General features: G+C 38.8%; 1 protein-coding gene and 1 pseudogene across 8 annotated transcripts in view; both read left to right on the top strand.

Moving 5' to 3' along the window:
- Window positions 1-5327: 5327 nt before the first annotated feature.
- Window positions 5328-6021, top strand: LOC110143503 (bublin coiled-coil protein pseudogene; annotated as a pseudogene).
- Window positions 6022-9049: 3028 nt separating this feature from the next.
- ATF7IP2 (activating transcription factor 7 interacting protein 2) overlaps window positions 9050-25464 on the top strand; it is a 68169-nt gene continuing 51754 nt past the window's right edge. Inside the window, exons 1-4 of one of the 8 annotated variants that reach the window (XM_020903151.2) lie at window positions 9050-9190; window positions 9753-9871; window positions 10334-10475; window positions 10560-10673. The gene's annotated coding sequence lies outside the window, so the exon portion shown is untranslated. The other 7 variants (XM_020903150.2, XM_020903149.2, XM_020903153.2 and 4 more) reach the window with 7 other exon arrangements.

The raw sequence follows: 25464 nt of genomic DNA on the forward strand, positions 1-25464 counted from the left end.
TACCCTCAATCTTTCCCAGCATCAGGGACTTTTCCAGTGAGTTGTCTGTTCACATCAGATAACCAAAATACTAGAGCTTCAATCTCAGCATCAGTCCTTCCAGTGAATATTCAGGGTTGATCTCCCGTAAGATTGAGTGGTTTTATCTCCTTGCTGTCCAAGGGACTTTCAGGAGTCTTCTCCAGCACCACAGTTTGAAAGCATCAATTCTTTGGTGTTCTGCCTTCTTTACAGTCCAACTCTCACAACTGTACATGAACACTGGGAAGACTATAGCCTTTGACTATGTGGACCTTTGTTGGCAGAGTAATGTCTCTGCTTTTCAACATGCTATCTAAGTTTGTCATCACTTTCCTGCCAAGGAGTAATCATCTTCTGATTTCATGGCTGCAGTCACTGTCTGTGGTGATTTTATAGCCCAAGAAGAGGAAATATGTCACTACATCCACTTTTTCTCCTTTTATTTGCCATGCAGTAATAGGGCCAGATGCCATAATCTTAGTTTTTTTAATATATAGTCTTATGCTGGCTTTCATGATCCTCCTTCACCCTCATCAAGAGGCTCTTTAGTTCCTCTTTGCTTTCTGCCATTAGGGTGGTATCATCTGCATATCTGAGGTTGTTGATGTTTCTCCCACCAATCTTGATTACAGCTTGTAATTCATCCCACTGGCGTTTCTCATAATGTCCTCAGCATATGGTTTAAACAAATAGGGTGACAGTAGACAGCCCTGTCATACTCCTTTCTTGATCTTGAACCAACCAACTGTTCCATACAGGGTTCTAACTGTTGCTTCTTAATCCGTATACAGGTTTCTCAGGAGACCGGGAAGATGGTCTGGTACTTCCATCTCCCTAAGAGCTTTCCACAGTTGGTCATGATGCACACTGTCAAAGGCTTTAGTGTAGTCGATGAAACAAGGATAGATGTTTTTCTGAAATTCCCTCGCTTTGTCTAGAATCCAGCGGATGCTGGCAATTTGATCTCTAGTTCCTCTTTCTTTTATAAACCCAGCTTAGACATCCAGAAGTTCTTGGTTCACATAATGCTGAAGCCTCGCATGCAAGGTTTTAAGCATGAATGCTGCTGCAGTAGCAGCCCCAATATAACCTTGTCTGAATTTCATGTCTGGCCTCTTAAATTTCTATTGACTAAGGAGGCCAAGAACCTTGGTCAGTCACAGACTAGCAGTATCTTTGACATCTAGGAAGCCTAGTTGCTGTAAACCCCATATTATCTGTTCATTACATGCACTATTATATACACAGCAATACAAGTGAAATGTAGGACCCTAAAGGGCAATGGTTAATCTTGCCTAAGAATAAACACACTTGCTGAGACAACCCTTTGTATCTATATCTCCTCTATCCTCCCCCAAACCAATGCACAAACACACACAACATGTGCTCAAAGTAGTTTGGCCAAATTAATATTTCTTATTAATCTGAACAAAAAGATATTTACAAAATGTTATTTTACTACCTCTACTTTTAATACATATTAGGCACTTCAGAACATCTAGCAAGACTAGATATTTTTAAATAGTTCTTAGCATTGTCAACTATATATAGTGAGGAATAAAATGCACATATGGAACAGTGGTTTTACTAGGAAAATATCTTCCAAACTTGGCCAGTCTGGCAGAGAGCTTCTTCTCTTCCTCCTCATACCTTCTGCTCCATGTCCTCTAAACTACAGAAAAAAAACGTGGACATTGTGTGCACTTAATGTGGCTTCTAGAGGTCATCTTAACAACACCATTTCAAAAAGACATTCCAGAAGACAATTTTATGATTTTTTTTAAACAAATGGCTCTATAAAAGTCATGTGATTTTCCTTCTTTAAATTAAAAAAATTTTATGTAGACCATCTTTAAAGTTTTTATTATATTTGTTATAATGTTGCCTGTGTTTTGGCTTTTTGGCAGTGAGTCATGTGGAATCTTAGCTCTCCGTTCAGGGATTGAACCTGCACCTTCCACATTGGAAAGTGAAGTCTCAACTGCTAGACCGCCAGGGAGGTCTCCAAGTCGTGTGATTTTCTAACCCTACTTCACCATATGATGGGCAACCGCTTTACAGCTGGAAGGCCTAGATGTAGCAGAAGTCTTCCTTTGAAAGGTTGGGAGAGAAGTGAAGAGCAGCGTTTCTATAATCTATGTACAGGTCTTTCATAAATGGCAGCAAATCTCCCTCAAGGATGGTGGGCACCTCCTATTGGCCCAATGCAGTGTGTGTGTGAGTGTGTATGTGTGTGTGTTAGTCACTCAGTCATGTTCAGCTCTTTGCAATGTCATGGACTGTAGCCCTCCAGGCTCCTCTGTCCATGGGATTTCCCAGGCAAGAATACTGGAGTGGGTTGCCATTTCCTTCTCCAGGGGATCTTCCCGACCGAGGGATTGAACTCGTATCTCCTGCATGGCAGGTGGATTCTTTACAGCTGAGCCACCTGGGAAGTTCAGCCTAACACAGTATGCTATTCTATTATCTCTGGCTTCCAGTATCAAGACCCAAGGGCCACCAGTGCCCCAACTATAATTGCCACAGTTCACTCCGGGCCCTGAAAAGCTTCATTCACATTGTTTGGGACCAGTCAGTCACCTTAGGTGCTGGATTGGTGTGATAACTTGGCTTGATATTGAGATGGCCAAGCTTACGCCAGCCTAGACCAGCCTTCTCTGCCCTGGTGCCCTTCCAGTGGTCACCTTTGTTCTTGCTCCACCAAGCATATCACCCCAAGACCCCATGTCCTCTGCAGCTTGGTGGGGGTTCACCTCGGCCCAACCCAGACAGGGCAGCCTCTGCGCCTTGAAGCCAGGCCCACAGATGCCTGCGGCCATCAGGGCATAGGGATGGAAGAATCCCTGCTGCCTTGGGACCTTGGGGTAGATGCAAGGGATGGGTGGGGATGGGTGTGGGAGGTGGCAGGGCTGGGGGAGGGGTGGGAGGAGCTAAAGCCCTAGGTCTTGCTGGGCTTCTTATCTTCTGTTTGCCAGAAATTGGGGCAAAATTCCCCCTCCTCTTTCTAAACTGCAACAGAGCTAACACAGTTCTCCGAAGTTGTTATCATTAAATGACCTTGTGCTTCCACCTCAAAATTTCAAGTTATCCTGAATCCACAGGATCTTAGTCAGTGTACTAGAGAGATGGAAGGAAACGTTATTTTTCAATTGTTTCTTTTTTCTTAATGTTTGGGCTACTTTGGGTTTTCTGTTACTTGCAAAACATCCCAACTGATAAAAGTCCAGTCCTTTCTTCCTGGAACAACTTCCCTTTTAGACCAACTTTCCTGTGAATCCAACATTTTGTAATTATTGTCAAATTTTAATACACAGTTACCATTTATTAAAGCATTTTTTCCCACTTATGGTTCCTTAATTTACAGAACAAGGGAACAAGACAGAAAGGTATTCATTGCATAATGTGTATAAAAAAAGTAGGAGGGAGCATTGTGCTAGGTCTAAAAGTTAGGAATTAGCTAAATAAGTTACTGTACATCTGTACAACAGAATATGGTGCCCTAGTTTTTAAGAAGAATGAGCTAGGTTAATGCAGACATGGAAAGAATGTCATGATATTATGTCTTAAAAAAAAACCCCAGCAATTATTTATTTGGCTGCGCCAGGTCTCAGTTGCCATACATGGGATCTTCAGTTGTGGAATACAGATTATTTTACGTGCAGCATGTGGGATCTAATTCCCTACCAGGGATTGAACCCAGGCCCCCCTGCATTGGGAATATAGAGTCCTAGCCACTGGACCAGGGAAGTCCCAAGGTATTATGTCTTGATTGATAAACAGAATGGTAGGATGAGCCCATTCATGTACTTATTAATAAAAGCTCTAAATTTGTACATGCCCTGTGAACAGATGTGTGTATATATGTGTGTAAGTAGGAAAAAAGCTGTAAAGTCATGGTAGGAAGCTTAGAGTGGGATTGTAAGTTTAGTTGCGAACGTGTGTGTGCATGCTAAGTCGCTTCAGCTGTGTCCAACTCTTCGCAACCCTAGAGACTATAGCCCACCGGGCTCCTCTCTGTGGGATTCACCAGGCAAGAATACTGGAGTGGGCTGCTATGCCCTCCTCCAGGGGATCTTCCTGACCCAGGGATCCAACCTGGGTCTACTGTGGCTCCTGCATTGCAGATAGATTCTTTACCACTGAGCCATCATGGAAGCCCTTAGATGTGAACAGGGGATTTCAAATTTTACTGTGTAGAATATGCTTGTATATGGTTTGTGTTTTATAATGATGCATACAGATAGTCATTGGGTACATTTAAAAAAAATCAAAATCATTTAATGGGTTTGTGGTGATGTTTATTTTTATTTTTTGTGGTGATGGTTTTAAAATCAGCCCACAATTTCTAGAATACTCCTCCATTTAAAAGGTAAAATTTAATTCCCCTCTTCTTGATGCTCCAGGCTAAGTTGTACTTTCCTGCTCAGAACTGGAATCAACTATTTTTCTTAGAAGCTCAAGCTTCTTGGAGTGGAAAGTAACACAAAGCCTGAAACTTGGGGGAGTTCACTGCCATTAGATTGGTCATTATTTCTTGGATTTTTCAATGGGGAAAGTTAGAAATGCATATTTCTTTTGCTTTCAAAAGAGAAAATAGATTATGAATGCACAGTGTATAAAAAAGTTATTTGGATGAAGGTGCTCTCATGGTGTGATGAATATGCAGTTTCCCATTCTTTTTTTTCTTCAGTTGCTTTTTAAAAATTTAGTTGCTAAGGACACAGGACACATCATCAAATAATTTGTTTCTTTTGGTAATGAATCTTCTATTTTAGTTAGAAAGACAGAAACAATTATCCTCTCTTTTTCTAATATAGTTACTTGTCTCTGAATCATTCAAATTAAATTGAGTTGTTGCATAACCAAAATTAGTATCTTTTTTTTGGTCTAACTAATATTTTTAAAATAATATTTTGAGACAGAGAAGTAAAAAGAACAAAAATATGCTATAATCTCAGCCCTCAGAAGATTACCACTAATATTTTTAATAAAAATTATACATATACATGTTAATTGCTCATGGATTGGAAGACTCGATATTGTTAAGATGTCAATTCTCTATACTTGTCTACATATACAATACAATCAAAATCAATATCACTGTGGTTTTCTTATGTAAAGTGACAAGTGGATTCTATAATTTATATGGAAATGAGAAGGACTTGAAATAGGCAGAACAATTCTGAAAATGAAGAACAAAGTTGGAGGATTTATACTCTCTAAATTAGAGGCCTACTATAAAGCCACAGTAATCAAAACTATGGGGCCTTAGGGGCGGTCCCGGCCGCCCCGGCGCTTTCCACCGCGGTGTTCCACCCTTCCGGCTCGGAGTTCCATTCACCGCCTCCACCTTCCGCCCCGCGCCGGCATTCGGCGAGACCGTCGCCGCGTTCCATCATCCCGTGGCCCTTGCGGCGCCCGAGCCCGCAATGTCGGGCCCCAACGGGGACCTAGGCACGCCGGTGGAGGCGGGCGCGGAAGGCGAGGAAGACGGCTTCGGGGAAGCAGAATACGCTGCCATCAATTCCATGTTGGACCAGATCAACTCCTGTCTGGACCACCTGGAGGAGAAGAATGACCACCTCCGTGCCCGCCTCCAGGAACTGCTTGAATCCAACCGGCAGACTCGCCTTGAGTTCCAGCAGCAGCTTGGGGAGACCCCGAGTGATGCCAACCCCTAGGCCCTGGGGGCCCCCAGCCAGGCCCCAACCCTGCCTTGCTGGTCCAGGCTCTGGCCTGAACACTCACCACCTGGCTTAGATACCTTCTCAGGGGCTGGCCGACAGATCTCCTGGGGGTTCCGCATGCCTAGGCCACCTTTCTGGTACTTCCCTTGGTGTGCCTGGGCCAGCCCCCACCTCCCAGCATCCCCTCCTGGAGCCAGGTGTGGGCCAGCGGCTCACCCAGCATGCCTGCCTGCCCAACTCCTGGATGCTCCCCACTCTACCCAGGCCTTGACTGTCCACATTAAACGGGTCTCCAACAACAACAACAACAAAACTATGGGATATTGGCATGAGGATAATTATATAAATCAATAGAAACAAACAATGAGTCCAGAAATAGACTTGTACATGGTTAAATTGCTTTTTGGTAAATATGTCAAGCAATTTAAAGAGGGAAAAGAACAGTCTTTTAAAAAATGTTATTGAAATGAGAAAAATAGTATGAACAAAGAAGTGAACCTTGATCCTACCTTATACTATCAACAAAAATTAACTCAATATTGATCTAGATCTATATATAAAAGCTATAATTTTAAAATGTCTAAAAGAAACATAAGTGTGAATCATTGTCATGTTGTTGACTGTTGGGGCTCTGCAAACTATGGATTGCTGACCAAATCAGAGCCACTATCTGTTTTTTGTAAATAAAGTTTTATTGAGACACAGACAATTAAATATTGCCTATGGTTGCTTTCACACTACAGGAGCTGACCTGAGTAATTATAACAGAGACCTGGTGGCCCACAACGCCTAAATTATTACTTGTTTTTTTGTAAAAAAAACTCCTATGTATCTTGGCTATTCCATTACCTCTTTGGAAAAGTCCCTCAGAGCTATCTGAGAGGCTGTATCCAGGCTTACATCCTCAGTAAAGCCCCAAATAAAACATACTTCTCAACTCTCAGGTTGTACATTTTTTCAGTTGACATCTATAAGGATGTAATAATGTTACCACAATCATCCCTGATTTCAGTAATGTGACTGAATTCATTCTAAATTCCTTATTCGGTTCCAATTCACTTGTCTCACCCTTCTTCCACACCACCCTTCTCTCTCAGCAACTCTATATATACTCTTTAACTATATTCAAAATTGCTATTTTCTCAAAAGATCAAATTTGTGGGTGGGGTGGGGGCTGCAAGAAAAGGGGTAGGGAGGCAGCAGGAATAAGATGAACCAAGTCAAAAGGTACAATCTTCCAGTTATAAGATAAATAAGAACAGGGATGTAACATACAACATGCTAAGTACAATCAACACTGCTATATGTTCCAAATCTGGAAAGGAGTACATCAAGGCTTTATATTGTCACCCTGCTTATTTAACTTACATACAGAGCACATCAGGCAAAATGCCGGACTGGATGAAGCACAAGCTGGAATCAAGACTGCTGGGAGAAACATCAATAACCTCAGATAGGCAGATGACACCACCCTTATGGCAGAAAGCAAAGAAGAACTAAAGAGCCTCTTGATGAAAATGAAAGAGAAGAGTGAAAAAGTTGGCTTAAAACTCAACATTCAGAAAGCTAAGATCATGGCATCCAGTCCCATCACATCATGGCATCTGTTTCCATCACTTCATGGCAAATAGATGGGGAAACAATGGAAACAGTGAGATATTTTACTTTGGGGGGCCTTCAAAATCACTGCAGATGGTGACTGCAGCCATGAAAGTAAAAGACACTTACTTGCTCCTTGGAAGAAAAGTTATGACCAACCTAGACAGCGTATTAAAAAGCAAGGACATTACTTTACCAACAAAGGTCCATCTAGTCAAAGCTATGGTTTTTCCTGTAGTCATGTATGGATGTGAGAGTTGGACTCTAAAGAAAGATGAGCATGGAAGAATTGATGCTTTTGAACGGTGGTGTGGAGAAGGCTATTGAGAGTCCCTTCGACGGCAAGAAGATCCAACCAGTCCAGTCAATCCTAAAGGAAATCAGTCCTGAATATTCATTGGAAGGACTGATGCTGAAGCTGAAACTCCAGTACTTTGGCCACCTGATGCAAAGAACCAACCCATTGGAAAAGACCCTGATGCTGGGAAAGATTGAAGGCAGGAGGAGAAGGGGATAACAGAGGATGAGATGGGTTGGATGGCACCACTGACGTGATGGACGTGAGTTTTGAATAGACTCCAGGAGCTGGTGATGGACAGGGAAGAGTTGGACAGGATTGAGTGACAGAACTGAACTAAAATATATGAAGTTTTTAAAGAGCAAATTCTAAGAGTTCTCATCACACACACAGATAACTTTTTCTATTTCTTTAATTTTGTATTTATATATGATATCCATTAAATTTATTGTGGTAATCATTTCTCAAGGTAAGTCAAATCATAGTGCTGTACACCTTAAATTTATACAAGGCTGCATGTCAATTATATCTCAATAAAATGGAAGAAAAATTATTTTATGAATAAAAAAACTGTGCAAAGAATAGCAATATTTTACATTTTTCCCAGTTTCCCTAGTGTTTGACATAAAACAACTGGATTCTCCTATCTGTTTCTGCATTCAACTTGTAGCAAAAGACTTGCTAATTTCTTAGAAGCTTCTGGAAAATTCTACTTAACTTCTTGAGATTATGAGAATAAAAAAGGCCAGTAACATCTTCCAATTGTTAAGAAAATAGCTTGACTTTATATACCTCCAGGGATCCCTGGACCCCATTTTTGGGAACCAATTGGATTACAGTACTTATTTCTATGAATAATCTATTTCTAGATCGTCCAATTTTGGCTCTTTTTTCTCGTAGCCAGTAGTTACTAGTACAAAGTAGGCAGCTCTGTGATGAGGAGCCCTTAAACTAGATCGAGGGTGCTTAGAGAATTCACTTTAATCACTAAAAAAGCGGTTATCCGGCAGCAAAGTAGGTCTTCTGACGTTTGACGCGGCCTAGCGTGGCAATTCCGTTTAGGAAACGCAAAAAAATACTAACAGTGGCCTGTGTCTCAAAATTTAAGTTGTCAAAAAAACCCTAAATCGAGATCTACGGAATGTTTTTGAAGTATTTTAAAACTTTAAATGCCTGCAGACGGGCCACCTGTTTTTGTAAATAGTGATTTTCGGAAAACTTTCAGTCACTCAAATGCAAGGCCTGGACCAGGAGCCTGGTCGCGTGACTTGCGGATGATGCAACACACTGACAGAAAGTCGCGCGTCTGGAGGCGAACTCTCCGCACCCCTCAGCCGACTTCCACTTCCCTGCCCCCCCCCCCCCCCCCCCCCTCCACCAGGTCGCCTCTGATTGGTTGGCTGCCGCAAGTGCGCTCTGCCATTGGCCGGAAGTCCGTCGGAGGTGGGCGCAGAGAGACTTACCTCAGTCAGTTCACTGGACATCGTCATTGTGCCCGGCGGTTGCAGTCCCCGGCGGTTGCTGTCCCCGGAGGTAGAGCTTGCAGTGCGACGGCAGAAAAGCGGCCAGCGAGGCGCCGCTTTAGGTACGTTGGAACCGGGCGAAAGCCCCGCGCGAGCGGCGGTTGGCCGGGACGGCAGTTTCTCTGGTGCCGCGTGCCTTCCTGAGGGCCGGTCCCCGGAAGCCTCGGAGCGCTGCGCGACCCGGGAGGTTTTGGCGGGGTTGACTCCAAGGCGTGTGGAGTCGCTGGGGCGCCGACCTGGCTGGGAAGACGCCGGCGAAGGGCGAAAGGACGTGTCTCCTCCCGCTGTCGGAGCGGGCGGCGAGCGAAGCGGGAATAGCGGGCGGCGGGTGTGCAAGTCGGGGTCGCGGAGGCACGTCCCCTCAGGGTTTGGTACTCGGCGAGTAAGTACGAGCTTGGGGCCCGACGGGACTACTTTTAGAAACTGACGGAGAAAATGTAGTCCCTCGCCCCACCTTTGGGATTCCGTTGCCACATTTCCAGGAGCCGTTTTAGTTATAATTTATCTGAAGAAACCAGGGGCCAGAAGTTGTGTTCTTGTCCTGGCGGCGGGGAGGCTTTCACTGATGTGTGTTGTTCGAAGGCACTAGAACATTTGATGCCCAAATGCCTTTTTAAATTAAAGCACCTGGAGCACAAACGTGTGACGTACACCTGTGGAGCTCATCCGTGTAGGGATGCTGTGATTGAAGGATGAAAGCCGTGTACCAGCAGGCGTGGTTCTTTAACACAGTTTATTTTTGAGTAAGTTAAAAAAACAAAACAAAACACAAAAGACCGTATCCTGCTTCTTGGCCCTCGCCCCCCCCCCGCCCCCCGCCACTTACTCTCTCCAAATGCCCCTCCCCCACCTACTTTCTCCTTTTCGGCAAAGTTCAAGAATGTGTTCTGTACAGAGGAAGCAGTTATTTTACTTTTTCTCTCTAAAATCTCACTGTCCCTGTAAAACTGACTTCTGTGTTGAAGATGAAATTTCCAACATTGTAAGCCAGCACGTGTTGCTTCTTTTGTGAAGAGCTGGTATTCACTGCTCTAAAGACTTACTTATGGTCAAGACCTAGGAAAAGATAATCGTACAGAATAATTCATTAGAAACAAAATGTTAAAAAGTAGAAGAATTATGTGAAATCTAGTTAAGCGGGCTGTTATACTAAATTGGGATTTAATACTCTTTTCATGATGATTTTGCCATGTATTCACTTATAGCCAGTAAAATGATCTGCGACATAAGTATTTGCCAAATAGGGAAGAACATTCAAGATAATTTATATCACAGGAAAGCTATTGAAAAGACAAAAATGAAGCGTCTGGCTGAAGGACTAATTACACTGAATTCAGCTCTTGTGAAGTATGTCTTAGTTTATTCATCTTTCAATACATTTTTGGAAATGTTGAGTCTGACCATAATCAAATTAATCTACTTAACTCTCAGTCTTATCTACAGATTTTTACAGACTACATCCTAAGATTGACTTCTGCCTCAACAGAAATGCATGAACAGTGTTATTGGAAATGATTTGCATCCTTTAAGAACTGGTGTATCTAGGTACATCTTGAATTTTCTGCTCTGCTTTCCTTATTGACTCTTGTACTTCATCTCAACCTTCAGTTCTGCTGTATGTACTTTCTACATGGTATCTTGAATTCTGGTCTGAAACTATCGCATGATCCCTGCATTGTTGCCTGTGCATATCATGTAGTTCTGTTATAATGGATGTGTACAGATGTATTTAATTTGATGTAATCAAATTTTAAATAACAGTTGTTAAAAATAAAAATAAACTTTGATTTTAAATGCACAAGAGTATTCTCATTAAGTTGAATGAGATTATTACATATAAAATACAAATAGCCATATTCTATCTTATTCTGTTTCATATTCTTACATCATTTAAATACTTATTCTATTCTCTGAGGCTTAATTAAACCTCAACCCACACCTTTCAAATGCATTACTATAGATTCAGGTAACTTTGTATCCCTTTTTACCTTTACCAATCTAAGTAGGACAGAAAGCTTGTAGTCAGGCCATATCTAGAGGAAAGTGGACTGTCTCATTTGGGTAGATAATTTAATATAACGTTAATTTTTGAACTTCTTATTAAATTTCTAGGGGTATAAGGGGTGTTTGTATATAGATAACTAGAGGTATTATATGTATCTATTAAATGTGGTACCATTAGTATATGTTTGAGATTCTACGATGTATAGTGCTGCTTATGGTATAGTTACTGCAAAAGTTACTGAGGTCTGTTCTGGTCCTCTATTAAGGAAAAAGTAGCAGCATTAAATAAAGCTTCTACATGAAAAGCATCTCGCTGAGAATTTAAAAATAAGACACATCTCAGCCCACAGAGATCATGACTAAAATATATATTTCTAATGGGAAATTCAGATGAGGAAGTAGTTCTCTTAGGGAAAGATGTTTGCTGAGGAAATGATCTTTAAACGTGACCTTAAAACGAGTGGAGAATAAGGGAGGATGTTGGTGTATGGCAGTTTTGATGAAAAAAGTGAAGGCTAAATTTGTAGGAAATTTGGCGATAAAATTTGATAGCTTTACGAAAAAGGAAATACAAAAAAGATAATGCAATTTTGATTCTCTGGTTATTTGCTTGTAACAACTCAAGTATTGATTTAATTATATGTGATAAAAAGGTGTATAGATATAGAAAAGCGCTAAATTCTCATTTGTAAGTATGGACCATGATAGTGGCTAAAATTTGTAACTCAGGAAATATGAGTGAGCATATTTTAAAATACTGAGATTAATTAAAAGTTATGTTAGTTAAAAGTGATTGCCTTAGGCAGTGAGTGTTGACAACCAGCTATTTCATTGTGAACATTTTATACTGCTTAATTTTATGCTATCACATAGAAAAAGAAAATTTTTAAGTAAAAGCAGAATTCTCCTAGCACTTAGAAGATGTTAATGCTGCTGGTCTGTGGACCACACTTAGAGTAGTAATAATATTCATGCTCATTGTAAAACCTGACACAACTTGGTCATGTTTTGTCATTTTCTTGATCACTGTATATCCCTTAACAGTAACCTTGGCACATCATAGTGTCTGATTTTTTACCTGTGATAGGAGATTTCTTTGAGTCTTAAGATCCTTGGCTGGCTCCTGAATTGTGTGTATGTGTGTGTTTTTAAACTTTTTTTTAAAAAGTTACACAACCTATCTTAGATTCATTTTGATAATTTAAATGTAAAATATAACAATGGTACTTTATTTAGTATTGATAACATTAAGGTAGTATTTCAACAAGAAGCAACCCAAGTGAGAGATATTTTGTAATGAAGAAAATCAGTCTACCACCAGAAGTACAGAAAATAAATGCAATCATTATATACCCATAGTTTTAAAGTTTATAAGGAGGGGGATTTATAAGGAGGGGGAGAGAATGATTTAATTGAAAAAAATAGACAAATTGACAACAGTAGTATACCACTCTGAAAACACTGTTAATAACTGGAAGAATATGGACAACACAGCGAAGAAATTTGAACTGGTTGACATCAACATAGAGTAACACTGCACCCAGCAATGTTGGAATACATGTTCTACTCAAATACAGGTGGACCTTTTGGAAAAATTAGCCATGAAAATATCCTCAACAAATATTACAGGATTGAAATTATTCAGAAGATTCTCTAATTACAGTGGACTTGAATTAAGCTAACCTTAACAAAAATGCAACTTGGAAATCTGCAATTGCCTGGAAATTAATGTATTTCTAAATAATGGATAGATCAATATTTATCCCCACAGAAGGAATTACAGTGGAAATTAGAAAGTATTTCAAATGAGAATCAAGAGGGTTCATCAGAATTTATGAGACTTAACTAAGGTAGAGCTTAGGATATTTTGTAGCTTTAAATGCAAAAGAAAAAAAAAGGGAACGTGACTGAAAGTTCAAGATCTGAATTTTCATCTCAATCTGGAAGAAAATCAGGCCTGAAGAAAACTGAATCATTGGATATCCCTCGTGGTCCATTAGTTTGGAATCCTGCCAGTGCAGGGTACACAGGTTCAGTCCCTGGTCCAGAAGATCCACATGCCATGAGGCAGCTAGGCCCATGCACTAGAACTACTGAGACAGCCCTCTGGATCCCATGAGCTACAACTACTGAGCATACTTGCCACAAATTCTGGAACCCTTGAGCCCTACAGCCTGTGCTCCACAGCAAGAGAACCCATCACAACTAGAGAAAGCCTACCATGCACCAACAAAAGACTTAGCCCAGCAAAAAGAAAAACTTGAATCATAAAACTAACAGGAAATGATGAAATGTTTGGAACACTACATGTAATAGAAAACTGGAAGTCAGTGCTATGAGAGTACTGATTAAATGGATAAAAGTCTAGTGACCAAGAAAAGGAAAAAAAAACACATCCCTTATATCAAGAATTAAAAGAGACATCGCTGCAGATCTTGATTACATTATAAGTGTAATTAGAGAATATTATGAAGAACCTTATAAACCAGGGATTCTGTTAAGCTTTGAAGTATGGAAAAAAAAATTAGAGAAAGACAAAATGTGGATGATCCTGTATTTTAAAAAAATTCAGTCATAATTGAAACCTTTATCACAAACTTAACTCCAAGCCCAGATGGCATTATGATGAATTATTTCTAGAATTTAAGGAAGGAGTAATACTACTTGGAAAGACAAACTCATCAGAATTTTTTTAAAAAAAGACAACAGTTTTTATATGAATCCTGAATAACTTTGATTTCAAAACCTGATAAAAGCTATGACTCATCTTACTATTGATACAAATTCGTAAACAAAATGTTACCGAGTTGAATACAGGAACATGAAGCAAAATTTTTTTTTTAAAGGACATATTATGACTGACTGAGGTTTATTTCAGGAATAATCTAGGTTTAATATTTTGGGAGCTCAACCAAAATACAAATTAATTGGGGAAATGAGGTTATATGATCATCTAAACATATGAAAAGGATAAAGTAAAAAACATATTGATGATAAAACTTTCTGGGAATAGAAGGATATTTTATATTTAATGGTTAGTGAAACCACATACCCTCTTCAGGATTGATGATGAGAGACGGATGCCCATTAACAGCATACCTATTCATAGCATACTGTAGGTTCTAACTAATGCAGTAAGAAAATGAGAATTAGTACAGAAATAGGAAGTTCAAAAGAATTTATTAGGTTTAATAAGTGAGTTTAATGAATTAGAGATAGCAATTATGTTTCTCTATTGAGGCAGAAAAAAATGAAATTTAAAATGATGCCACATAGAAAGCATTAAATAATGAATACCTATGGCAGTAAAGGAATAGAGGAACAACAGACATGAAACATGTAAAACAAAAAATAAAATGACAGCCATTAATCAACTATATCAATATCAAATGTGAATGGATTGGACAATTCAAATACCAGATTGTCAGACTGAATGAAACATAGCATCCAAGTATATGCTATCTGTAGGAGACACAGTTAGTTTGAAAGATACAATTATGTTGACAGTAAAAGGATTTTTTAAAGCTGTGAATAGCAATTGTAAGGAAACTAGAGTAGGTATGCTAATTTAAGACAAGATAGTCTTTAAAGATTAGAGGTAAAAAGGGACATTTTATAATAAAAGGTGCAGTCTTGTAGGTAGTTAATGAGAAAAATATGCAACTAAGAACAGCACTGAAATAGATGGAATGAATACTGACAAGAAGGGAGAAATAGAAAATTCAACAATAATGGTTAGAGACTAAAACACTTTCTAAGTAATAGATCAGTTAGAAAAGACTTGAGTAACTATGAACCAACTAGACTGAAGAAGCATCTTTTGAACATTGAGCCAAATGAAAGCAGAATATAGTCTTCTCAAACATACATAGAAAAATTTCCAGTATAGATATTATGTTAGGCTATAAAACAACTTCATCACGTTTTAAAGGACTGAAACCACAACAAAGTATGTTCTCTGACCACAGTGGAATGAAATTAGAATTGAAGAAGCACAAGAAATTTGAGAAATTCGCAGCCATGAGGAAATTAAACAACACTTTCCTAAATATTAATAACTGATGGTCAAAGAAGAAATCATGAGAGAAGTTAGAAAATACTTTGACATTAAAGAAAATGAAGACAGCAAAACATTTCAGGTGCAAATAGTTTCCCTTAGGAAATTTGTAGTGATAAATGCCTGTGTTTTTTTTTTTTTTAAAGACTTCAAATCAATTAACTTTTAACTTTAATAAAAAAAATAAGAAACTGAACCTAAATAGAATGAAGAAAGTAAGAATTAAAGTGGAAATTATTAATAAAATCAAGGAAGAAAAAAGTAAAATTAAGGAAATCCAAAAGTTGTTTTCAAAAAGATAACAAAATTGACAAACCTTTACCTAGAGTGACCGTGAAAAAGACTCAAATTACTAAAATATGGAATGAAAGGGTGCGTTACTACTGATCTTGCAGAAGTTAAAAAGATTGTAAGAGACTACTATAGAATGATTCACTTATATACCAATCAATCAATTGATGAATTGGACAAATTCTTAGCAAGACTCAAATGAACAAAACTGACGCAAGAAGAAATAGAAAATCTGAAAAGAGATTGAATTAAAACATAAAGGAAAAACCCATTATCAGATGGTTTTACTGTTGAATTCTAACGAACGTTTAAAGATAGCAATTTTCTACAAATTTTTCCAATGAATTAAAGAGGAAGGCCAGTATTATCCTGCTAACAAATCAAAGAAATTACAAGAAAACTACAGAGCACTATCTCTTTATGAATTTGTGCAAAGATTGTCAACAAAATGCTAGCAAGTTGAATCCAGCAATGTCATGACCATGTGAGATTTATACCAGGAAAGCATCTTTTTCTTTGGTGCTTATCCTTCTTTATCGTCATGGTCCAACTCTCGCATCCGTACATGACTACTGCAGAAACCATAGCTTTGACCATATAGATCTTTGTCAGCAAAGTGATGTCTCTACTTTTTAGTACGCTGTCTAGGTTTGTCATAGCGTTTCTTCCAAGGAGTAAGCATCTTCTAGTTTTGTGACTGCAGTCACTGTCAGCAGTGATTTTGGAGCCCAGGAAAAATCTGTCACTTTTTCCTCCATCTATTTGCCATGAAGTGATGGAAGCACAAGCTGGAATCAGGATTGCTGGGACAAATAGCAATAACCTCAGATATGCAGATGACACCACCCTTATGGCAGAAAGTGAAGAAGAACTAAAGAGCCTCTTGATGAAAGTGAAAGAGGAGAGTGAAAAAGTTGGCTTAAAGCTCAGCGTTCAGAAAACTAAGATCATGGCATCTGGTCCCATCACTTCATGGCAAATAGATGGGGAAACAGTTGGCTGACTTTATTTTTCTGGGCTCCAAAACCACTGCAGATGGTGATTGCAGCCATGAAATTAAAAGACTCTTACTCCTTGGAAGGAAAGTTATGACCAACCTAGACAGCATATTAAAAAGCAGAGACATTACTTTGCCAACAAAGGTCCATCTAGTCAAGGCTATGGTTTTTCCAGTGGTCATGTATGGATGTGACTGGTCATCCATACATACGACCATATGTATGGTCATGTTGGACTATAAAGAAAGCTGAGTGCAGAAGAATTGATGCTTTTGAACTGTGGTGTTGGAGAAGACTCTTGAGAGTCCCTTGGACTGCAAGGAGATCCAACCAGTCCATCCTAAAGGAGATCAGTCCTAGGTGTTCATTGGAAGGACTGATGTTGAAGCTGAAACTCCAGTACTTTGGCCACCTCATGCGAAGAGCTGACTCATTTGGAAAGACCCTGATGCTGGGAAAGGTTGAGGGCAGGAGGAGAAGGGGACAACAGAGGATGAGATGGCTGGATGGCATCACAGACTCAATGGACATGGGTTTGGGTGGATTCCGGGAGTTGGTGATGGACAGGGAGGCCTGGCATGCTGCGATTCATGGGGTCGCAAAGAGTCAGACATGACTGAGTGACTGAACTGAACTGAACTGAACTGATGGGACTGGATGCCATGATCTTAGTTTTTTGAATGTTGAATTTTAAACCAGCTTCTTCGTTCTCCTCTTTTCATCTTCATCAAGAGCCTTTTTAGTTCCTGTTCACTTTCTGCTATTAGGATGGTATCATATGCATATCTGAGATTGTTGATATTTCTCCTGGCAATCTTGATTTCAGTTTGTGATTCATCCAGCCCTGCATTTTGCGTGATATACTCTGCATATAAGTTAAATAAGCAGAGTGATAATATACAGCATTGTGTACTCTTTTGCCAATTTTGAGCTAATCTCTTGTTCCTTATCTAGTTCTAACTATTGCTTTTTGACTTGCATACAGATTTCTCAAGAGGCAGGTAAGGTAGTTTGATATTCCCATCTCTTAAAAAGTTTTCCACAGGCTGTGATCCGTATAGTCAAAAGCTTTAGAGTAGTCACTAAAGCAGAATTAGGTTATTTTTCTGGAATTCTCTTTTTCTATGATCCAACAGATGTTAGCAATTTGATCTCTGGTTCCTCTGCCTTTTCTAAATCCAGCTTGAACATCTGGGAGTTCTCGGTTCATGTACTGTTGAAGTCTATCTAACTTGCAGGATTTTGAGCTTTATCTTACTATTGTGTGAAATTAGCACAGTTGTATGGTAGTTTGAATATTCTCTGGCATTGCCTTTCTTTAGGATTGGAATGAAAACTGACCTTTTCCAGCCATGTGACCATTGCTAAGTTTTCCCAATTTGCTGGCATATTGAGTGCAAAGATGATGTAACAGCATCATCTTTTAGGATTTGAAATAGCTCAGCGGGAATTCATCACTTCCGTTAGTTTTGTTGGTAGTGATGCTTCCTAAGGCCCACTTGACTTCATACTCCAGGATGCCTGGCTCCAGATGAATGAACCTATCACGTTCATGGGTCATTAAGACCTTTTTTGTATAGTTCTGTGTATTCTTGCCACTTCTTAATATCTTCTGTTTCTGTTAGTTCCTTGCCCTTTCTGTCTTATTATTGTGTCCATTTTTGAATGAAATGTTCACTTGATATCTCCAGTTTTCTTGAAGAAATCTCTGTTCTTTCCCATTCTATTGTTTTCCTCTATTTCTTTATGTTGATCACTTAGGAAGGCTTTCTTATCTCTCCTTGCTCTTCTCTGGAACTCTGCATTCAGTTGAGTATATCTTTCCCTTTCTCCTTTGTCTTTTGCTTCTCTTGTTTTCTCAGCTATTTGTAAGGTCTCCTCAGACAACCATTTTGCCTTCGTAACATTTCCTTTTTTGATTCCTGTCTCCTGTACAGTGTTGTGAACCACTATCCAGAGTTCTTCAGGCACTCTAGCAGATTTAATTCCCTTAATCTATTCGTCGTCTCTGCTGCATAAGCATAAGGGATTTATGTCATACCTGAATCATCTTAGTGGTTTTCCCTATTTCTTCAGTTTAAGCCTGAATTTTGCAATAAGGAGTTCATGATTTGAGCCACAAGCAGCTCCAGGTGTGTTTTTTTGCTGACTGTAAGGAGCTTCTCCATCTTCAGCTACAAAAAATATAATCAATGTGATTTCGGTATTGACCATCTGGTGATGTCCATGTGTAGAGTCGTGTCTTGTGTTATTGGAAGAGGGGGTTTGCTCTGATCATTGTGTTCTCTTGGCAAAACTCTGTTAGCCTTTGCCCTGCTTCCTTTTGTGCTCCAAGGCCAAACTTGTCTGTTACTTCAGGTATCTCTTGACTTCCTGCTTTTGCATTCCAGTCCTTTATAAAAAGGACATCTGTTTTTGGTGTTAGTTCTAGGTCTTGTAGGTATTCATAGAACCGTTCGACTTCAGTTTCTTTGGCATTAGTGGTTGGGGCATAGACTTGGATTCCTGTTACATTGAATGGTTTGCCTTGGAAACAAACTGAGATCATTCTGTTGTTTTTGAGATTGCACCCAAGAACTGCATTTTGGAGTCTTTCGTTGACTATGAGGGCTACTCCCATTTTTTTCTAAGGGATTCTTGCCCACAGTATAGATGTAATAGTCATCTGAATTGAGTTTGCCTGTTCCTGTCCATTTTAGTTAACTCATTCCTAAGATGTCAATGTTCACTCTTGCCATCTCCTGCTTGATTCATGGACCCAACATTCTAGGTTCCTATTCAGTATTGTTCTTTACAGCATCGAACTTTACTTTTCACCACCCAGACATATCTACACCTGAGCATTTCTCCTTTGGCCCATTCTCTTCATTCTTCATGGAGCTATTTCTCTGCTGTCTCCCAGAAGCATATTGGATACCTATTGACTGGGGGGCTTATCTTCCCATGTCATATCTTTTTGCCATTTCATACTGCTCATGGTGTTCTCAAGGCAAGAATACTGAAGTGGTTTGCCATTCCCTTCTCCAGTGGACTGCATTTTGTCAGAACTCTCCATCATGACCTGTCCATCTTGGGTTGCCCTGCACAGCACAGCTCATATCTTTATTAAGCATGTGTAAACCTATGGAAAGCAAATGTATACCTTAAAAAATAGGACATTTTCACACTAAAATGACATGGAGATAGCGTAAATAAGAAAATGTAAAACATAACAGCAGCAAGTTGTAAAAATCTGAGGGCATAAAACCAAGTGTAATGTATTAATGTGTGATGATAAATGCAAATTGGATTAAATTCTCCTATTAAAAGACAGATTCATTTGTTTAAAATATTCTCAATAAATTTTGTAAGGAACATCTAAAACAATTTGGTGAGATGGACAATATATTTAGCTGAATTACATCATTAGATAAAATAGAATAAAAGGGGCAATTAGGTTAGGTTTTTAAAGTTTAAAATTAACAATGTTTTCAAACAATTACAGGCATACCTTGCTTTATTGCACTTAATTGTTGCTTCACAGATACTATGTTTTCTACAAACTGAAGGGTTCTGGCATGCTTACTTTGAGCAACTCTGTGGGCACTATTTATTTGACATCCTTTGTCCAATGCTGTCTGTCGAATTTTGGTAATTCTTAGAATATTTCAAGCCTTTTCATTATTTTATTTGCTATGGTGATCTGTGATCATTGACCTTTGACATTCCTATTGGAATTGTTTTGGCATTTTTGGGGAGTAAGGTATTTTAAAATTAAGGTATGTACATTGTTCGTTTTAGTCTGTTGTACACTAAATATGAGTACTAAGTCGCTTCAGGCATGTCTGACTCTTTGCGACCCTATGGACTGTAGCCTGTCAGACTCCTTTGTCCAGGTGGCACTAGTGGTAAAGAATGCACTTGCCCATGCAGGAGACTTAAGAGACTTGGGTTCAATCCTTGGATTGGGAAGATCCCCTGGAGGAAGGCACAGAAACCCACTCCAGGCTTACTTGCAGCAAAGGATTCAAGCTGGTTGAAAAGTCAGCATGGTGATGTCAGTATTCCCCAATTAGACTGAGTTATGGGCTTCCCAGGTGGCACTAGTGGTAAAGAACCTGTCTGCCAATGCAGGAGACATCAGAGACGCAGATTCAATTCCTGGGTCAGGAAGATCCCCTGGAGAAGGGCATAGCAACACACTTCAGTATTCTTGCCTAAAGAGTACCATGGATAGAGGAACCTGGCAGGTTGAAGTCCATAGTGCCTCACAGAGTTGAACACAACTGAAGCAACTTAGCACACATGCATGCATGCATTGCTTTTTATGCTTCCAGTAATAAATTTCATTCTCTCAACCTCTCTACAACATGGAAGCCATTTCTTCACCTTATGGGCAGTTACCAGTACAGATGAGCCTTGACAACTTTGGGGTTAGAGCTACTGACCCTCCATACAGTCAGAAATCACCATATAACTTTATAGTTGGCACTCCTCAGACTCAACCAACTGTGGATGAATCCAGTAGTACAGTAGTATATATTCAGTGAAAAAAATCTGAGTATAAGTGAAACCACTTGTTTCAAACACATGTTGTCCAAGTGTCAGCTGTACTTTTCTGAGCCTTCTACAAGTTTTATTCGTACGCTGAAGCATTTTGATGCAGAGGTTTTCCTAAGTAAAGTTGTATCAACTACAAGTTGCACACTGTTACGAAGTATTTTTTCTGTAAACTTTATGAGTAATTCACTGTGAAAAATCATACCAATTATATGTTCATTCTGAGTTCTGCATTCCTCTTATATTTTTATCATTGTGATCATTGTGCAGCCCATAATGTAGTTCCATGTTCTCCAATAAATTAGATCAGAAAGCATCTCTACCACCAGTAGGCCTCCGTATTTTATACATTACCATGGGGTAGGGAAGAAGTTATCAAAGAAGAGAGATTACGTTTTAGCATAAAAGGAAGTAGTTGATAAAGCTTTTCTATATTAAAATTAGGAGTAAAGACAAACCACAGAATGAGAGAATATACCCATAACTCATAGCAAAGTGTTATTTGTATATATAGTATATTCATAATTTATTGAGTTCTCTTTAAAAATAAGATAATGCAGTAGAAAAAAACGAGCAAGACATAACCAGGAATTTTGCAGACAGGGAAACAGGTATAGCCAGTAAATATGAAAAAATACCAGTAATTAGTGAAATGCAAATTAAGGCAGTGAGATGCACATCTATGTCCAAGTGGATTGATAAAAATTAGGTCTACCAATACCGGGGGCTCAAGAGAATGTGAATAACAGCTACTTGTACACACCTCCTGCAGGGATGTAAATTGGTACAACTACTTTGGAAAGTAAGTTGGCTCTCTTGAGAACTTGAAAATTTGTGTAACTTATTGCTACCCAACAAACCCACTCAAGAAATGCTTACAGATATACACTTTGAAGCAAATATGTTCACAGGAGCAGTGTTATTAAGAAAAACAAAAAAGATAAAAATGGAAATGACTCAAATATCCTTCATAGGTAAATGAACAAATTTTGTTTTACTGACCTAGTGCTTTATTATAATGTCATGAAAATGTATGAAGTATTGCTGTATATAATCACATGCATAAAGTAGAGGAATATGAGTGAAAAAACAAGTATTAGGAAACTATAGTTTGCCCAAAAGTAAGTATAATCAAATTTCATTGTTTTTGCATGACATTTGTAGTGAAACTATAATTCCTAAAAGTCAGTAGATATATAAACTCAACAATCAGGTTACAGATTACCTCAGGATGGGGAAGAGAGAAGGGGCACAGTATGGAAAACATAGGTAAATGCAAGTTGCTAATCGTATTTGGTTAAATGGTGGATGGATCAGAGATACTCAGTATCTTCAGAATATTATTATACATTATAATATGTATTACATGTATTTTTAAAATTTGTTTCTTTTTTACCACACTGGGGCTTCACTGCTGTGTGTAGTCTTTCTCTAGTTGCAGCAAGCATTGGAGTCTCATTGCAGTGACTTCTTGTGGAACATGGGCTCTAGGTATGTGGGCTTCAGTAGCTGTGGTGCAGGCTCAATGGATATGGCTTGCTGGCTCTAGAGCACTGGCTTAGTTGTGGCACAGAGGCTTGTTTGCTCCACAGTATGTGGAATGTTCCTAGTGTGTGTGTGTGCATGCTCAATCATGTCAGACTCTTTGGGACATTATGGACTCTAGCCCACCAGGTTACTGTGTCCATGGATTTTCCAGGCAGGAATACTAGGGTAGGTTGCCATTCCCTTCTCCAGGGTAGCTTCCCAGCCCAGATATTGAACCTGTGTCTCCTGCATTGTCAGGTGGATTCTTTACCTCTCGACCACCAGGGAATCCATATATGTCTTTATGCACCAAATGTAGAAGCATATTTATCTCAAAGGTTTTTACAGCTTTTCGCTAGTTTGGGACTTTTCCAAAGACCCTGAAAAGGACCACAGCAGTGTGTTCCCTTAGTTGGTGTTTGCAAGGTTTACAGAAGTAAGATATTTTAACTGTAATCATATAAGACTGTTGTGTCTCATTTTAATTTCATCTTACCCTTGCTTTACCTAGCAAAAGAATTGCTTCAGGCATTTTGTGATGGGGGATATACTTAGTTTGTCTTTAATAGGATACATTTGTGGCTCACAGTCACTTTTGAGTGTGTTCAGTTACTACTGTCAGCTTTATTGTGGTGGGAATGTGTTCTGTGGTGCCTGGCACCTGGAGTATCTGAGTAGTGAAGAAGCTGAAGATTGTAATTTATGAAGCCAGAAGATAGGGGAAATTTTTTCCAATTATTTGATGTTTAAAATTTTAACTAGGGAATTTAGTTCTCATAGATTTCCCCACAAAAGATAACTTTTATTAGAAATATATTCAATAACACATTCAAGTAGAGAAATTCGCTATACATATTTTTCCTTTTGATAGAACTCTACCTTTCAAATAGAACAGAGTTTTTTGTTGTTGTTGTTTTTAAATGACACAAAGCTGTAGAATTATCAATAAGAACTTACATTTTTAGATGAAGTTGATTGTTGTATACATCCTGATTTTTGGTTTAAAATTAATCAGCCCAGAACAGATGGACAAACTGTGGCATATTCAAATGATAGACTACTGTACAGCAATGAGAAAGAATGATCTACAATTAAACAGAGCATGCATGAATCTTACAAACATAAGGAAGAGTGAAAGAAGCCAGACACTGCTGCTGCTGCTAAGTTGCTTCAGTCATGTCCGACTCTGTGTGACCCTATCCCTGGGATTCTCCAGGCAAGAACACAGGAGTGGGTTGCCATTTCCTTCTCCAGTGCATGAAAGTGTAAAGTGAAAGTGAAGTCGCTCAGTCATGTCCGACTCTTTGCGACCCCATGGACTGCAACCCACCAGGCTCCTCCTTCCGTGAGATTTTCCAGGCAAGAGTACTGGAGTGGGGTGCCATTGCCTTCTCTGAAGCCGGACACTAAAAAGTGCTTGTTATGTAATCTCATTTGTATAAAACATAAAAAGTGGCTTAAATTCATCTATGCTGTTAGATTGCAGGCTACTGATCACCCCTGGGAGATGGGGAACCAGTGACTAGAGGGAGAAGTATGAGGGGGCTTCCAGGGGACTGGAATTATTATTTTTTTTATTCTTTTATTTCTATAACCTTTTTAAAGAATAGTTAGACTCACAGCAAAATTAAGAGGGAAATAACAGATTTCTCCTAGGTCCCTTGCCCCATACATATATAACTTCCACCATTATGAATATCCCCTACCAGAGTGTGGTGTATTTGTTGTAATTGATGAATCTATGAATCATTCTCTTTTTGATCTAGATTCTAGTTAAAGGGGTGGACTCAGTTTGTGAAAATTCTTTTAACTGTGTACACATGATATGTGCACTTTTCTGTAGGTACTATACTAAGTTTGGAAAAGAAAAAACAAAAAACAAAAAATCCCCAAAATAAAAGAATTAAAAATTGATCAGCCTTGCTCTAGAAAAGACTTTGTTTCTCCATTTTTTCTATGGTGAATATTACAAAAACTGTATTCATAAAGAGGCAATCAAATATAGAGTCAAATAGGGAAAGTAGAACTCTCTTGTATCAGGCCCTTAATGAAAGTGTGCTGTTTTTCTGGATTTTCTGATTTTTAAGTATGCATGACAGGTTTTTGAAATTTGAATTTATGGTTTTTTTTCCCCCCTTCTTTTAAGTAAGAGTCACTCAGCCTTCAGGTCTCAAAAATCCTGGAATTGTTCCTGATAAAATGATATACTGAATGAAAAGAATATATATAGTCAATGAAAGCTTCAAGTAAAAAAATAGATAAGGATAAATCAAAAAATTATTCAGGTAGCTTTGGCTGGGTTTGTTGTTGTTTAGTTGCTAAGTTGTGTCCCAAGTCTTTGCAATCCCATGGACCTTACCCCACCCCCACTGGGTTATTTGTACCTTGAAAGGTCTTAGACTCTGTCTTTGAATTTAGTAAGTGTGCTCTAGTTTGTTAGGTAACTGGTCTACGGTGTATTATATAGTTGTTTGTTTTGCTTATATTTGCCTTGTAATTTGGCAGTTTTCTTCTAAACCATTTACCTATCTATGGTTTAGATTGGACTTAATATGAATACTTAATGTGAATAATCAGAAATACAGATAAATACTGTTTTTCTCTGCTATGTAGTAGATTTTTATTTAACAAATAATTCAGAATTAAGAATGTATTGAAAACTAACTTTGTTTTCTTATTTGAACTAGCATCATGTTGTGTATCTTAGTGCTCATTTCATACTGATAACTGTTGGGAATCAGCTTTTGCAATACCATTAATTTGGAAATTGGAATATTAGGAAAGCTTCAATAAAGGTGCCTCGTGATACAGAAAATGGAATATTCCATGCAAAACATTGTTTGTCTGTTTTTATGAAAAAATGTTTGAAGTATGGCCTGCTTAGATTATTTAAATTAGAACTCAATGGTTATAGTAGTGA

This window comes from Odocoileus virginianus, chromosome 33 (assembly GCF_023699985.2).
Source record: "Odocoileus virginianus isolate 20LAN1187 ecotype Illinois chromosome 33, Ovbor_1.2, whole genome shotgun sequence".
NCBI lineage: Eukaryota > Metazoa > Chordata > Mammalia > Artiodactyla > Cervidae > Odocoileus > Odocoileus virginianus.